Source organism: Anas acuta, chromosome 6, assembly GCF_963932015.1.
Source record: "Anas acuta chromosome 6, bAnaAcu1.1, whole genome shotgun sequence".
NCBI lineage: Eukaryota > Metazoa > Chordata > Aves > Anseriformes > Anatidae > Anas > Anas acuta.
In genome coordinates, this window is record NC_088984.1 from 8,518,940 (window position 1) to 8,535,353 (window position 16,414).

The 16,414-nt window shown below is 40.3% G+C and overlaps 1 long non-coding RNA gene across 1 annotated transcript in view; it reads right to left on the minus strand.

The window, feature by feature from the left end:
• Window positions 1-14,595: 14,595 nt before the first annotated feature.
• Window positions 14,596-16,414, minus strand: part of LOC137858702 (uncharacterized) — a 5,232-nt gene continuing 3,413 nt past the window's right edge. The window contains exon 3 of the long non-coding RNA XR_011097929.1: window positions 14,596-14,769. This is a non-coding gene — a long non-coding RNA (uncharacterized lncRNA). The remainder of the gene's footprint in view (window positions 14,770-16,414) is intronic.

A 16,414-nucleotide genomic window follows, 5' to 3' on the forward strand; every position in this document is an offset into this window, starting at 1 on the left:
AATTCAAATACTGAAAGATTTTTTGTTTCCAACAAATATTTCCATCTTGTGGCAATCCAACTTTCTCTGAAGTTGACCTTTCCCTCTGAAAGTACCCAGTGCAAGATGCAAAAAAACAAGCAAACCAAGAGCTCACTTAGAAACACCATTTTCCATTAAAAGTAGTTTTAATGAAATATATCCCGTCAGCCTCTGCTGATTTTGGCCAGAAGTGATACAGGTGCCTTAACATGGGATTCAGGCTCCATTGTAGAAACACGTGAAGGCGTCCAGGACACCTGCGTGGAGCTGGGTGATGGGACGTGCAGGGCACTCACCTTCCCGAGGTGCAGCTGCACCTGGGGAGGCACGCTGAGGCATCTGGAATCATAAAATCATAGAATTGTTACAGAATAGGCCTCACTCAGGTGGTTAGTCTGAATCTCTGCAGAGCTACACGGTTTCATGCAATCAAACATCCCATCTGCTATTGTTATTCAAGGGCTCTCAGTCTGACAAAGGGGAGAGGCCCGTGCCATAGCGCGTTCAAGTCTCACCCCACACTCTTGACATCGCTTTGGCCCCTCCCAGTTACGTTACCACTGGAGCATCCAGAAATTCATGAGCGGGCAGCTCCGTGCCAGGACCTCCACCAAGTGCAGGGCACTGTGTACTTGGCTCACCCACCGCCTGCAGTGCCAGGTCCTGAGGCAAGAGGCAGGTTGTGCTCTGAGCACCGCTGCACTCTCCTGGGAGCTCTCCTAGCACATGACATGGAGTCCCACCAGCTTGGCCAGAAAATAACTAATTAGGCAAGGAAACTGGGATAAATGGAGCTGTAGCTAGCAAGCAACCCCATGTAGCTCCCCCTGAAGCTATAAAAAGACAAGAAAGATTAATGGTTATATGACTCAGCACTACAGGGTTTTTTGAGTCACAGGATCAGAGGCAACGCTAGGAAACCATGTGCTGGAGAAGGAAAGATACAGAAGAACGCAATACAAATAATGTAAATGGAATTTGTATTCCAGAGTTCTCTGGCCTGAAAAATAGAAACCCATTTCCTCCTTATATTTTGCAATTTTGGCTATAATGTTTGTGGAAAAATAAATAAATAAATAAACAAGTATCTCTTCTGTAGAGAACCACCAGTTATTGTCAGCAATGTTTTGTTAGGCTGTCCTATATTTCTGGGCTCTCTCTTTCCTGCTTCAACTTGTCCTCTTCTGATGATCACTGGGATTTAGCTGTGTTGTTTAAGATCTGATGTTGCAACCAGAACATGAGGTATGAACATTCTTAACGTGGATTTGAATGTGACAGCAAATGGATCTGATAAGAAAATGAGCTGTACTTTCTTCTGCATATTTTTTAAGGTGGATGATGATCTAATGGTTTAGTTTAAAGGTTGAGTGAGCAAGATTTAAGAAGGCTTAATGAGGAAGTTTTTTTTGTTTTTTACTTTCTATTTGTTTTAGTAGAAATCTTACATACAAGGTGAACACATAACTTGATCTACATAGGACTTTATATGTACTTAAAGAAGCTTACATACCAAACTACCTTGCTGATGTGGGTCACTGAACCATGACCAGCCTAAACTGTATCTTGAAATTTGTCTTATCCCTTTACTACAAACTTTGGACTGAATTTATGCTGGCTTTGTAAATTTGCCCCAGTGAAGAATTTGGCCTTCACATAACAGAGACATAAATAAAATCTCAAGATTGTGTTTGTGTTTGGATTGTTCCTTGTGGTTTTTTAGTCTTTTACAACGTAACAAAATGAAACAAAAAACTTTTGTTAAAAAAAAAAAGTTTTATTTTTCTTTTCTTTTTGCTCTAGTGATTCATTTATGGAAAAAGTTGATGAGATTCAGGCTTCTGATGGTATTTCCATCACCCAAGGATTTAAGTACCCTTAACAGGCCAGGACTTGCATAAAGATAAACACAAATACTCAAAGTGAACACAAATACTTTAAACACAGAAAAGAATTAGGTCTTGTGTCCCATGCTACTTACCCGGAAGACCTTCTGATGTGGATTTATGGTTGTTGTCACAATACTTTCTTCTCTGTGTTTTTTTTTTTTTTTTTTTCTCAAAAGAAACATTTTTCAAGAATTAAATGAATTAAAATCATAGGGAGTATTGAAGTAAAAACATTGCTCATACATCTAGATGCAAATATAGTATCTGCTAGTTCTTACAGAGGTCAATCTAATTCCATCAGATTAGGTTATTTGATATTTAGTTTGTCTTGAGTTTGGATCTCCAGGGTAGATGCTGGGCTCCAAATAACATAATTAGCTTGCAAAAGAGCACCAGCTTCTCAGCAGTTCACTGTCATTTTCTGAAATGTGTTTCCTGAGAGTCTTATGAAGATCTTCGACTCCCAATAAATTCAAAGCTGTGTGTCAGTTGCCAAATATATTGTAAAAAGACGGGAATTTCATGCATCAGTCTTTCTGAGAGTAATCTACTTCTACAATTTCTTGACTCTAAGCTCAATATTTCTAACATTTTTGGTGCAACAGAATAAAGATCATATTTTATTCTGGTTACTAAATTCTGGCTATATATTATTAGACAGTTCAGTAGTAATTTGACGTGCTTGTAACCAGAACATGGGCCAAAATGAGTAATGTTTTGTCATCAGAGAATTTCTGCTGCTTCAGAAGTGATCTCACCTTCATAGTCAGCAATGATCTTGTATCTTATGTCTTCAGACAAAACTTGGTCTCTTGTGGCCACGCTAAAGAAGTGGCACATTTACTATTAGTCTTTAAGCAGAATCTCAGTTGCCCTGGCTTTCTCTTTTGCTGCATAATAAAGAAGGACTGCATTCAAATTTTATTTTTCCTCTTCATAAATAAGAAATCTCATTCTCATTTGGTGTAGAGACACTTCAGATGCTTTACTAACATTTTATTGTCTGCCTCAGTAACAAATATGCTGTCTATTCAGAAACACCATGGCTTCCATTAGACCGTCCTATTCATTTGACTCAAGTGGACAATAAAACATGCTGAATGACAAAGTGTCACTGATGACTACAGAGCTTTAAAGAAAGAAACCATTCTGCCTCTTGCCTCTTCATCAGTTTTCCTATATCTGAGTCTACCCCCCACTATTGTATATTAATGGAGGCATAGACCTTTTGGTATGTTTCTATTAATTTTTAGTGATTAGCTCAGTGTAAAGCCTTGTCAGATGAAGCTGATTACATTATTTTTCCAAGGGGAAATGTGGGTGCCAAGATCTCAAGAATTAGAACCCTGCTGTTGGAAAATGTTGGTGAAATTTATTTTTGGTAAATTACTCTGCTGCATTTGAAAAGCATTGGAAAACTGCGTGAGGTCTTTAAACAAAGATATTCTGCTCTGGGCATAGATGGAAGAGGTGACTGTGAATGAGCATTGAGTGCTAAATCTGTGACTCAGATTAGGGGTATAAATTGGTGGGATGAGGCACCTGGTATGGGAACAAAAGACTTTGCTTCCTCTCAGGTTGGAGTTTGCCATGTAGCAGCAGCCTGGTACAAAGGTACCATTACTTACAATCCGCTTTTTACTTACACAGTGCACAGGCCTCACAGGGATGAGGTTTTATTTGAATTCATTTTTCATTTTTTTCAGTCCTCCTAGTCAAACAGAAGTATAAGCAAATGTAATCCCTCTCTAGTAACTAGACTTGGCACTTGAGCAACTCCTGTCTGCCTTACATCTGGTTTTCTGGAGTCTATCAGAGGCCCCTTAACCTGAGGGATCCCTGGGGTTCAGTTGCCTTTCAGATATTAGGTATCAATTTGTGATTTTCAAGGAGACACAGGAAATATTTTTGTTTCTGAGATGCAAATAGTTTTTTGTTTGTTTGTTTGTTTTTCCCTCACTTATCACATATTTCCACTCTGAGGAAGGAATCAAATTCCAAGTGTATTGAAAATACTTCCTCCCTTTCTTAGTAATTACTTTTTGTTCCTTACTAAGAGAGTCAGCATGTGGCTAGAGACTGTAACGTGGATGCACTGGCCTCCTTTCCAGAAATTGGTTCATGAAGAGTTGGCCACAAGCAGTTTGTTAAGAAGGTTTTCATGTGAGTGTTTTTAAGATTGAAGACCTCGCACATTATTACAGAAACATAAAGTGCTCCAGCAAGCACATCCCTCACATTCTCAGTGATGTCTACCTTGTGTTCAGCTGTGCCAACCACAGCCTCTACCTCAAGCAGGTAAGATCTATGAGACAGTAAGCTTTTGGGGAGAGGCAGCATCTTTTTGCCAGGTGTGAGTGCAACACATAGCATAATTGTGACATCTAGAAGCAACATTTTGAGAACCCATCTGTGAATCTCTTAACTGGTGTAATAAGCCATTGCTTACCCAAATGATCCCTGTGAAAATGACGTTTGCAATACAGACCACAATAAACAATGACAGAAATAAAAACAACAATGCATTTCTGTGGCTGCCTCCCTTTTCTCTTACACGGGAGACGTTCAGGTACTACAAGATGGATACGGCATATAATACAGATGTATTGTGTTTGGAAGTGGTAATAATGGCAGCACACACGAGGTAACTGTAAGTGAACCATCCCGCAGAGTGATGGTAGCGTGTGCTCAGAATGTTACATCTCCACCTTCAAAAATTACACGGGCTATTTACAACACCTCCTGGTCGAGTAGGGATTTATTTATGTTGCTACATGTCCAGCTAAATGTTAAATATGACGTCACGCCATACTGCTCCATCTCTGCTCGAAGTTACGAGTGGCAAGACATACAGAACTTTCTTTTGTGACATTCCCATCTACTGATACGTGCGAATTGATAGAAATAACCTTTTGTAATACCCACAATTTTCTGTAGTTCTAATTTTTATTGTGCCTGCTGCCTGAAAGATGATAAGACTTATTCATAGAATTCACACTCCAGTGGTTTGATAAATATATAACAGTCTGAAAAGGAGTTTCTTGGTGCAGTGCATGTTATTCATCAGGTCTTAGTTTTCCTCGGGTTTGGTTCTAAGGTTTATTCTTCTATTATTTTTATTTTTTTATTTGACATTTTTTGTCTGACTTCTCTGATCCTCTCCCTACCAGTATCTACAAGGAAAAATAGCACTTGGGACTACTAAAACTAAATACGGCGTGACAAAAAATATGTTTATATACCTTTATTATATTATCTCTTATTCTCTATCTGACAAATGAGGAGGAGAGAATATTGTAAAGTGATATTCTATAGCAGGCACAACGCTTATCAGTTATTTTCCTTTGACCTTCTGCCTTAGAAAATTAATTCACTTGAGCTGTTCATACGCTAGAACATTAGGGAAAAAATAATGTTAGCACTAGTGAATATAATCTCCGCAGGAAAGCTGGGCAATTATTCAATGGTCTAATCTTATCTCTTGTTTCATTTTTATATGGCAAGCCTACATTTAAAGTATTAGATATACTGTGCTTCTGCTCAGTACCTTCAAACCACAGTAAATAAACGCCGCTAAGTGCCACCATGAGTGAAAGAGCTTATAATGAGAAGTGTGAGTAGACATGTGCGCCATTCATCATCCTGCTCAGTCCGATATTGGGGCTCTTTTTATCAGCAGTATTCCTAGCAGTGTCATCACCTCTGGTATAAATCTTCTGTCAGTGTCTGTCGTCCCCGCGCCCTATTAAACTCATGCTCTCACATAATCACTGGACGACCTTTGGATGTCTTTCATTAACCTCTGACCTGAACCCTGCTGGCTTCTTGTTGGTAGGTAAATCTATAACATGACTTTTGCTTATGACCCAACCTTTATCCTTGCTTAATAGTCGTGCCTTTCAATTTTTTTCTTGTTGTTCTGGAGCAAAAAGATAGTTATAATCTTAAACCACAGCTTGGGTTTCAAAGGTGGGAACACAATGTTCACCTCAGTGTCTGCTAATAGACTTTCTCTTATTTTCCACTGCTGCTTACTGAAACTTATTAGTTGTCAATTGATGCAAGATGTTAGCCTTGAAAATAATATATATACATATGTATGTATACATATCTGGCAGAGCTTTGTTTTCTCTCAGATATTTTCTTCTTGCTGTGTTCCCCTAATCAGGGATTAGGGATTGATTAATTAAAATGAAATTGCACAGCTGTGCCACAGTGCAGCCTCAAATTCCTGGTGCCGGCAATGATGGTAGCTTTTTCACAGCAACAATAATAATAATAACAAAAATGTAGGATTTTGTTCTCATGAAGATCAGTATGGACTGGAAAGGAGTTGCTCCAGATCTCTGTGTTGGCAAAGTCTTATTGCAGAGCCTTGGTCAAGCTACTTGCTTTTTCTAAGACTCATTCACCTCACTTGTAAAATGGGTCTTGGTAAAACTCCACTCTGCAGAGTGAAACATGAAAAATGGCTTTGATTTACCTAGCTGATCGCCTCTTGTGTGCTTGGGAATCACACTGATACTCTTATTAACCCAGCTCAGCTAGGTGTGTGTACAGAGTTAAGAGTGGGCTGAATTACATTTCCCTTCCTTCATCCCCACCTCCCCCTGCGAATGTGGCCCTAATTACAGTTAACTATAATTAGTTCCAATTAACTGAAATTCCTGAAAACTCGTTGATGAAACCATTGTCAATGAGAGCAAATGGTTATGGTATGGAAGTGGGGGGTGGGGGGGGTATTGAAATGGATACGGGAACAGGGAGACCAGGGGATGCGATGCAGGTATTGCCTGGGAGGGGACCTGTGGGGGCATAACAGGAAGGATCATTTCAAGTAGGGGTTGTCTGTGAGGTGCTGCTGTCCTAATCCAGTCTTTTGGTTGACCACAGAACAGAAAGGACCACAGAGGGAAAATTAATGTAAAAGTTGGAATGAAAGTATGTCGGACAGCTTTTGCATTTTCTGCTGAGATGTTGTAAATCATCCTTCAGCAATATTAAAATAAGAGATGACATTATCTTCTCCACAACTTTAAATATATCTTCAATAAGGGTGTTTGAGAAAACTTGTGGATGTATAATTAATTCAACTAACGTGTAATGGCAACCTTTCCTGAACCATATAATGCGCACACATACAAGATTTCATCATCTAGAAAGCTAAAGCAAAATGCCAATAGCTTTTTCCTGAGTTTTTCTCTCTCCATTTCTTTTTACTGTTTTCAAGTATGGCAAGTAAATTATGCTTCTATTTTCTGCTACAGTCAGAGGCTGTCTCCTCACAGCTGGAGAGCCCATCTCCTCTCAGCTCATGAACAAGCACTATCAAAATGGGGAAATCTTCAGGAAATTGGGAATGAATGGATAAGAAGTTTGTCTCTCCTTTAATTTACTGCTTTTGATATTTGATATAGCATTTACTTGTTTTTGCCTGTGTTGTCGTCCATTCTCCTTTCTCTCTGGCTTCGTTTTCTTCTATACTTGGATACAGACTTCCTTTAAGATCGTGTTTTGAACTCCTTGTTCAGTTCTTCCAAGATGGAGAACTGGGGCACAGCAATTGTTAGTTATTGCAGTTGTTTTGTATGGGTGGTTCCACCAAGCCGGGGCAAAGGAAAGTGCAGAATTCCCACCATGAGAAGGCTAGTAAGTAGGTGTACAAAGTGAGATGAATGAAGTCACAAAAACATGGGAGTAGAGTGGGAAATAAAGGATTGGAGAAGGTTTTCAGGGTGGAATTTGGCTGAACGTAGTTGGGAACCTTGAGGAAAAAAAGTTGATTTTGAGAAAAAACCAATGAATGAATGAAGACTGTCCCTTCAGTGGCTCAGTCCCACAGACCTGAGTGGGCTTTTGATCTGGCTGGGGAGAAGCAGAAGTTTTTTGATGATGACAACTGAGAGAACTTGGGATAGCAGCAAGGAAACACAAATGGGTGGTTAATTGTGTGACCTACGGGGAGCACTGCAAGACATTAATGGGTATAAAGAGGCCATATTTCCATAAATGACCATTAGTCTTCTGCAAATGTTCCTTGAAATGTAAAGGAATGATTTTCTCTCTCCAATTAATCATCCTGGAAATTCTCCTTCGTGTAATCTTGAAAACACTGGAGAGGACTTAGTATCAGCAAATGTTGCCAGATGTACAAAATGGCAGAGTAATGTGTTGTATAAAATGATTTTGGGTGGCAGAAACTGGATAGCAAGCCAAGAATATTGCACCAACATCTGAGCTTTTCTATGAGAGGCGTTGCCAGCCTCAGGAGGGAGCACTGGATAATTTATAGGTTAACATTTTCTTTTTATGTGAATAGCATTTTTTCTCATTTATAGTTAATTAGGTTAAGCATGCATGGGGAGCGAGGGAGGAAAGACTTTCAGAGAGAATCTAAACGATTAGTAATTTGAATGAAGTAAAAGAATCTGCTAAAAGATGTAGCTCTGGAATTAAATATGTTGCTATAACAAGTGTAAGTATCAGATCGGAATTTTAAAGGTTCTTAGATTAATTATAGCAGCAGCATAAAAAGAGGTAGAGCGTATTTACAGATTTGACACGTGGGTTCTTTTCACAAGCAGCTGCTGCTTTGTTTTACTAGAGGAGTAGAAGTTATTTGTCCCACCATTTCACAGATGTTTGCATCTTTTGCATACATTTCTTGCCTCAGAGATTTTGGCTCACCTATGGGATCAGTCAAGGTAAGCTACAAAGTAAAAGGAACATTAGGAACATTGACTTAACCACTACATTTCTTTAAATCTTTCTCTCTGGTTAAGATTGTTAAGATTCTCTTGATGCTGAACTTTTTTTTATTATTTTTTATTATTATTTTTTATTTCCATCTATACATAGTGAGCAGCACAGATTAAGTTCCTCCTTGGCAGCCCCTTGGACCATGGGTTCCCTCCTGTCCTGTGGCCTCATGTGGCAGGCACAGCATGTGATCAAGCTGTCATGTCCAGAGCTATTCCCTTCCAGCGCATCCATGATAACTGAGACAGAATTTTACAACATGGAGGACGTTTCTGAAAAATTAGCTAAAAATACATTTCCAGCTGGAATGCCTTCTACTGTACAATTTTTTGAAAACTCTCAGAATAGTTTTTAACTAATTTTTACTTTCCTTTACAGATTACCATTAAGCACTGGGTGCAGTTTTCTGAAGTATGTAAGTTCAAATTTGCACACTTTATCTGAGGGGTTTGTTGTACAAGGTCTCCCAGCTGAAGAGTGTGCAATGCTTCAGAAAATCAGGCAGAACTTGGAGTTAGATACTAAATATAGATTTATCAGTTTATCCCCTGACACCCAAATAATTCAAGAAGTGAACGATTTACGATCTCAAGAATTGAATGATTATTTATACTGGAAAACACTTCAATTTTTATTGCACATGAGCAGTTCCACATGGAGAGTTATTCAAAGTAGTCAAATGTTTGTGCTATGCCCATAAAAGTCAGTTTCTTTTTCTAGACGGGGATCTTTAAAATAGCCTAAAGGAATTGAATGCCGAGCACCAGAGAAAGTCCGGAGGAGATAAGCACCTAATTCCCTTACTCCTTTCAGAAAATCCCAGTATTTATTGGCTTACCCCAGCTGCAATTCAAGCCCAAGTAAGGCTGAGGGTTGTGCAACAGTGGCACAGTCTGCAGCAATCTCTGCTGGGTGGCTCAAAGGAAGACTCCCCGTTTTGTTCAGATTTATTCTGTCCATGTGCTTTTGTATTTAAAATAAAATAAAATAAAATAAAATACAGTGGGTGCAGACTGTGTGTGGTTACTTGGATGTGGTCAGGGAGAGGCTAACCCCAGCCAGGAGCAGATCCAAGCTGAGTCCATCTCCAAACCCAAGCCACAGGACCTGGATCCGGAGAAAGCAGAGCAAATGAGCATTGCCCCAAATTGCACTGTGCTGACACAACAGCCTCACAGGAGCTCTTTCAGGTTCCTCTGCCATGACACGTGTGGTGCAACAAGTTTAAACGCCTGGCCTAAGGTCATACAGGAGCAGAGGCGGTGTGAGGGCAGAGGCATCTGACTCAGAGCCCAGCCACCTTTGAACCACAGCCCTGCTGCTCCAGGCTGAGGGGGTGCCTTCACACACACAGGGAGACAAGGCAGAGAAAACAAGTTTATCCAAGCTCACATATCCAAGCTCGGATAAATCTGTTGTGCTCAAGCAGACAGAGTTGAGGACTGAAGCCCAGAACTCGGAACTAGTCACAACAAACTGCACCCGTGCCTCTGGTGGCTCCTGCAAGGCCTTCTTGTCCCCAGCAGCCTGCAAAGCAGAAATGACCTACGGAGCGACTGTCAAAATTAGCTAATTAACATTTGGCAAAAGCTCTGCCACGAGCTGCTCTCTCTTCAATGGAACAGAAGCAAAGTCTGCTCTGTCCAGGGGTTATAGACTGCTCTTGCAGGGTAGGGTTTAATTGCACAAGGACTCATCTCTTGCTGATGTGATCACTGGGGGAAATTTTGACCCACCCTATAGCACATGGATGTGCCTCAGCAGCCCTACTGAGCAAAGATGTGGCTGGTGCAGCGAGAGGTGAGTTCAGGCATTTTGGGCATCATCCAGCTCCCACAGAGCAGCTTGAAGAAAGATCTATGCAGAGCTGTGCTGAAACACCAAGGGAGGTCATTGCTGCCTGCAGGGCAGCCATGGAAGGCCTGGACGAGCAGTGTGATCTTGGCTGTGGCTAATTGCTGCACCTCCAGAGCATGTCCACAGCTCTCCATGAAGTCATTCCAGCACAGCTGGGAAGCTGATATGACCTGTCCCTCTGAACACGTGCTGGCTCCCACACATGCATGGCAGGAAGGGCCACAGCAGGAGGATCCAGGCAGAGAGCCACAAGCCTATTCATTTCCTAATATCCCTTTGGTTCGGGGAGCTGGACTTGTTCGCGTGGGGGGGGGCAGCTGTGGTCTCTGTTCCTTTCAAGACCAGAAACATGCCATTATCATGTGAAACACTTCTCCTTGGGCCAGCTGGTTTTCCCATCTCTGGGAAGGGCTCCTTGCTTTGCAGCTTCCCCTCACCACCCCTGCAGGTGACTGTCAGCTGGTGGGAGGTGCTGGGCCACGGAAACATCCTGACTGGAGAGCTGCGTAGCTCTGCACAGCTTCTACTGCTTCCTGGTGGCATCAGTCCTGGAGTCTGTGCTAATGGAAGCACCAAGGCTTGGCTCATAGCAATGTTCCTCCAGAAATAGCGATTTCCCTGGAAGAACGTAATAATGTTTTAAAAATGTAAGGACAGCATTTTTTTATGCAAACACTTGCTGTCAAGATGGATAACGAGCTATCTGCTGCTCGTTTCCTTCTTTTTTGGGTGGGAGGCAAAGAAGGAGAATTGGACTTTATGCCAAATGGGTGGCTGTGGGCAGTGGGTGCTATTCAGTCATTTGCGAGCAGCTTGCAGACATTGGGAGTAAAGGTTCGTTACATCTCTAATTTTTTTCTTCCTTTGGGCAGGTGGCCTAACAGCCCAGCAGCTGATCCTACTTTTTAAATTTAATTTTAATTGAATGCACTGCTAGAGATGCCTTAAATTGACTCTTTTTGTTTAAATTTCCTAAGGGAGTTTGCCCCAAGACCTCTATCCTAGTGATAACTTATTCTAGCCAATGGACCAGTGCGTATTTATTGTATATCTCTCTGTCCCTTCTCTGGCTTCTGCTACCGTGAACACTGCAGTTGCTGATGACTAGAAAATTACTCAAGTGTGAACTGTTTCACTGTCTCTTTCCTCATTAGGCTAGTGAGAAAATGTATCTACGACTCTGTCACACACAGCCCTCATTAGGTGTGCAGCACATTGAGATCATTGCCTTTTTTAAAGATGGCTGCAGGAAAATGGCTGTGTAGTTTGATGCTCCTCAGTAATAAGTGGAAGTAGCAAAACTAGGGCTCACTGCACTCTCCTCTGAAATAATTGCATTGTTTGCAGAGCCTGATCAATGGAATGAGCTGCTGCTGCTGCTGGGGAAGTCGGCTGGCAGTGCGCAATCCCATTTCTCACTAAGCAGAGGGGTAGAAGATGCTCAGGGTGAGAGTAACTCACTGTGCAAAAGAGATTTAGGACAAGAACACTACCCATTTTTGGCATCCACTTTTCCTTTTGCCTGTTAAACTGGCAAAGGCAGTGTATTTCCTTTTGTGTGTCAGTATCAGCAAATTCAGGTCTATAAGGTGTAGCTGTAGCTGGTGGCAATGAGGGACTGGTGTGTTGTAAGCCTAGTTCCTACCTCGGAGCCATTAGCCAAAGGAGCACTAATCAATATGCACCTGTTTTAGCCATTGCCAGAAGGCTGACTTTAGACAGTAACACTGCCAAACGTTCATGCTGAGTTTCTGCTAGAAAAGATGTGCTAAATGGCTGCAAGCCCTCTAACTAGTGCTTTCTTTTTAGCTTACTTTTCCTAAGCAAAGTGAAGAGTGCCACAACCTTCCACTTTATCACCCTTGAAATCAGTCCATTAACTCCTATGTGCTCTAGAAGGATAGGTAACTTTTCACTCCAGGATTTCTTTATCTGAAAAGGGGAAAAAAAAACAGCAGCAGTAGCTACTGATGAACTGAAACATGCATCAACCACCAGAGCAGCTACATAATACTATGTGCAATAGGGCTAAAGTGTTGGATGGGACCACTGTGTCGGCAGGAACTGCTGCTCGCTTCACATGGAAGTGTACTCCTGAAAACTACAGTACAGCTGAACCACTTATAAATACATTAAAAATATATTTATAATGTATTTTTATTGTAATCCCAAGGACCTGAAAGGCAATTTGCACAAAACCTTCTGTACTGAATCTTGGTAGCAATGGGTAGGGCAGGGTTTGGTTGCCACATGCACTCCCTGGGCTGATGATCCACCTCTGTCCTGCCATGTCAATGTTTGTTCATTAGCATTGGCATAGAGGACCAGTGATGTACTGGAGTTGATTAGGTTCATAGCAGGTGTACATCCCCTGAGGAAAGATGATGAAAAAAACATAGGGCCTTTTTGCTTATTTAAAGTTGATATCAAACTCCACATTAAATTGGATATCAAGTACTTGGCTTGCTCTGCATATATTCTCTTCAATTCCATATACATATGAGTCTTCTCATTATCTGCGCTTACAAAGTCAAAGGCAATTAGCCCAGAAATTGCTAGAAATGCAGAGAGAGTAATGTTTGAATTTTCATTTCCCATAAAGTTCCTATTTCCTATCGTCATTTAAGTGGAACTGTAATTTCTTTTGAAGAACAGAAGACAAATGTAAAAAGAAAGTACCTCATGGGACTGGAGGCTGAGGAGGACCATTTTCATGAAATAGAATATTTTCCTAGGCTGGTGATTCAGACATTGTTTGAGAGGCTGAGTCCATACAGGCAGGCAGAAAGACCCAGCCTCTGGGTCAGGACTGCCAGGCTGAAGCAGCCTAGCTCAGGTATTTTTGTTCTTTCTTTCCCCTGGGCAGCTCAAGCTTGGGCTGTGGGCAGCACTTGTTATTTCTATGAGGTAGTCTGGCTTGTCTGCTCAATTATCAGCCTGCAATCTCTCTACAGAGCACTGACAAACTGTGCTCAGCCTGGCTCTGCGTCAGGCTAGCATGAAGTGCTGCTACAGACAGTAAGGTGTAGGAGCTAAAATTTTCCTCCAAGCCTAGATTCGGAGCTACCTGTTCACAAGCACCTGTGTTTGGCCAGGTGCTGAGTGGATGCTAAGGAACATGTGAGCTCAAGGAAAGGTTCTAACTTGCATTTAAAATGTGATCCAGGTGTAGCCTATATGAAATGAGCCATTCCAGTGCTAAAGGAATAGGTGTCCTCACATGAAGAGTCGGCAGGCCAAGAAGGGTTGGCCCTCAACATCCAGTGACTGAGCAGTCATAGGGCGGGACAGGGTCTTGGGTTTGCTCCCTTTCTGTCAAATCCAACACCCTTTGGTCAATATGAGAGCTGAAGTTGTGACTGCAGTGACTGGTAAAAGGGACAGCTCTGGGCACCGCTCTCCAGCTCTCATCTCTATCCCTGAAGACCAGACCTATACCCTACACCTCAAACCTGACAGTGCTCCACAGGGCTCGTCCCAGCTTACCAGTCTGAATAACAGGTTCCTCCCACTCTGTGTTAACTTCATAATTGCCTTCAATTTTATGTTAGCAATTAGTTTGCCTTTCCACACGTAACTCAGCTTCAGACTTTTCAGAAAAAAATATAATTTACAGCAATATTACTTAGTTAATTCAGCTTGCTGGTTGTGTCTTATTAATGCCTACGTACAAAAGACTGGTTTTTTTCCTTCATTCTGACAGGGATTCCTGGAGTCTCAATGAGCAATTAGTATAAAATAGCTGTCCTGGGGAGACAGAATTAATAAAATAAAAATCCAAGCCCAAACTTGTGAATCTTCAATGTCTGGAATTTTGCATATTTTTTTATTCATTAAAAGATATATTACTAACTAACAATCTTCCCCAAAATACATGCCAGCTGTTAAATAAAAGACTAATAGCTTTTCCTTAAAGGTTTCACAAGTTAATTTTAATTTTTTTTTTCAAATAGAAGAATAATGTCATATTCCAGGAGATCAAAGACTATCCTGTTTCACATACAATGCCTCAATATTTGATTCTTCTCCTTTCTCCCAATCCCCCCTTTTATTCTTTTTTATTTATTTATTTATTTATTTATTTATTTATTTATTGTAGAACAGCATTTTCATAAAGAGGTACCACTTTTGAGAGCATAATTATCACTGGAGTTCCCATTTGGGCCTTCAAAAGACTGTTGGCTGCATCATTTCATCTTCTTTTTGTCAGAGCTTATGTATCGTGAAAAGTATGCAATACCTTCTGCAGTAGGAAAAAAAATAAGTAAGAGAATGCATAAAGACATTACATGTAATGTGGCCCAAACTGGTATTTCACTAATGTGTGTATAACCTGCTTTATAGAACCATATCTTAACCAGGCTTAATTGTTATTGATTAGTTCTGCCCACTGTTCCAATATCAGTCGTTATTGAAATAATCTCCATATCCCTCATTAAATGTGCATCTGTTTCCATGGGAATGCATTTTTAAATAAGAAATGCTATTTGAATATTATTGGTTTTACTGGTTGTTCAGGCACTTGGTGCTGTGGTCGCCCAATCTGTCATAGTTAATCAACTCTCATCTCTTAACACTGGCTGCAGTTATCAATGAGTTGAGGATTAATATTCTGGGCGAAGCAGATGATAAATCATTTGTATATAATTAGTGTACAGCAAGGTTACAGCTGACATGAATTTTTATCTTAATTATGAGAGAAATTTGTTCCATTAATTTAATTTAGTTTGCATGAGTGGCTAGACACCTAACAAAGTTAATCTTACACCTGTCATTACAACATTAAGGAGAGTCTCATTTTCAAGCTGTAGACACAGATACTCTGGCATATAAGGATAATGTTGCTCATTCTGATGTGAAAATAGATGATCGTAGACAGAAGATATAGAGCCTACTCTTTTTAAAGTCTTCCCAGAGGATTTATGTGAGAATATTACAGAGATTCAAATCCTGTTGCCACTGTACTGAGTAGACTAATTTTTCTTCAGTCTCCCTTCTGTACTTCCTCATGAAAAAAAGCTTGCAGTACTTACAAACAAAGGAAGACATTTTTGTCTTATTTTTACAGATATGTATTTTAATTACTTTGACTATGTACATACAGTTAACAGAAGGCATGTGACAATGCCATACACTTGTATGACATGATATCTGCATTAATAGCAATGGGTGAGGAAATATGCACTGCCTGCAATCCAGCCTTCAGATTTATGTGAAAAAGAATTATTCATAACTTCATCTTCTACACAAATGGCAATTATGCAGGCATTTCTGAGGTTTCAGCACACTGAGTAAACCTAAATTCTGTGTTAATTATCCAAGCAATTATCAAGTCTGATAAATCATACATGATTGATAGATAAGGTGGGGCTGTTTGGGTAACAGGATATGGTGTTAGTTATTTTGCTGATAATTAACCAAGCACCTAAATGAAAGAAGAACATTTGTGGCATCCCTTATAAAAATGTTTATCTGTATAGATTTGTTGATTATAGTTATTTTATTCTGGTAGGATGACTTTGGAAAAAGAAAAGCCAATACCTGAGTCTTTTTACAGCTAATGAGATGAGACTGAATACAGTGGAGACAGAAATATAACTGAAAATTGCATTCTGCGCTAGCTCAAGTCCAAATACATATTTGTAATACAAGCCAGTCTCCTTCACATTTGCAGCATAAAAATAACCCTTGAACAGAAACATTAATTGAACAGTAACTCAGATTAATGTTTTGTAATATTAGTTCACAATTATTACTCCCAGCTAGGGTCAAGAAGTATATAGTTGGATATTCACAAAGAAATGACTGATTTAAAAACAAAGAGCTCTAATGGAATTCAATAGTGCTTTTCAGTCATTCCAGTTGGCATCTCTATTACCTGAAATGAT